Here is a 1647-nt window from a genome sequence, read left to right as displayed (position 1 = left end):
GAAATCGGAGCTCTAAGGGGGAAAAAACGGCATTAATGCGATAAATGAATGTTGATGTTTGTTGCTGGGATCAATATCGATGTTATATTCATGACGGGATTAATAACTTTATCTCTTTATATTAGTATTAGCTCTTTGTATTAGTATACAGACGCAGCTCTTTTCTTATCTGGTCAACTTTGACCCAGATCAACGCCTCTGTTCCAGGAAACATGTTGCAGAGCCTGAAATCTGACTTTCCTATTCCTGACTGTGATCCAGAGATAAAGAGTTATTTGATTTTCCCCTTTTAAAGCTTCCACAGATTGGTAAAGAAGTTGGGTTATGAGAAGATTATGAAACAGGGAGTTCAGTGACCTATGGTTTACCCTGTGGGTGCTCTGTGGGTTTACCTAATCCATTACATGCTGTGAAGAAGTTCTCACTCTGTGGATTAAACCCTTCAGACTCCAGACTTCCTGCTCTGCATGTGTGCAGGGGGGGTGGGGGGGTAGTTGCCTAGGGCCTCAAGTTCCTGGGGGCCCCATTAAAACTCTGTTTCCATGTATGGTTAATACAACTATTCCTTATTTGTGCACATTAATTATGTTTTTGATAAAAATCCTTTCACTAAAATGCCATCAGAAAGCTGATAATATTATTCAGTGTCCACCATCTTGGATCAGTCCATTTGCTGCACATGTTCAGAAAGGTCCAAACAGACAGCAGCAAACCATTTGAAAACAACATAAAGAGCTGGGTTGCCATCACTGATCTCTATTTATTCACTGGGTTGCTGGTTGCCTGTTGGTAGTACGAGGTTGAAGTGAAGCCACCTGCTGCCATGTTGGTACTCCCTAGTTAGACCGGTCGCAACGTAAACAATCTGTGCCCTACAGCATCAAACAACGATGATATTCTCATTTTCAGGGGGACTTAAGACATTAAATATAAAGATAAATTCATCGCTTTGACACAGACTGGCTGTTTCAGAACATCAGTAGATTAACTTTAACTTATGATAAAATAAAATAAAAAGGCCCATCACATTGCATAGTCATTATGAAGTTAATAAATCATGTAATATAACATATTATACAAATCCATCACAATAAAAAAGGATTTATTAACGAAGCAGAATAATACAGATTTGCCAAAACTGAGAAACTGATTATTATTATTATTATTGATTACATTTTTATGGTAATTACATCTGGTCATTTGAAAACATTATACATACAAGTACACAAACACACACATACACTATCCAGTGATTGAATAACTTTATTAACATATTTATGTTATTTATTTATATATTTATATATATATATATATATTAGGGATGCACGATATAACCGGCCCCCTATCGGTATCGGCCTTAAAACTGAATATCGGACATCGGCCACCCAACCGATATTTAACCTGATATTTGATCAGCTTCTGAGTTTCTAAAGTCTAAAAAAAAATAAAAATTACTACTTCTTCTTCTTCCTCAAAAACTTCTTTTTTCCAGACTTAAAAACTTCTAAAGACGAGGGAAAAAATATTGATCCATTAAAATATCCCAATATCTTCATATGCTGATATATTGCCATTTAAAAACACCATATCAATCTCTTTTACTAATGAAATATTGCTATATGTCATCGTTATGCTACGAACTCCCCC

Source organism: Cyprinodon variegatus, unplaced genomic scaffold (genome assembly GCF_000732505.1).
Source record: "Cyprinodon variegatus isolate N-32 unplaced genomic scaffold, C_variegatus-1.0 Scaffold907, whole genome shotgun sequence".
In the NCBI taxonomy this organism is placed as follows: Eukaryota; Metazoa; Chordata; class Actinopteri; order Cyprinodontiformes; family Cyprinodontidae; genus Cyprinodon; species Cyprinodon variegatus.
Note: the sequence above shows the minus strand (reverse complement) of the source record.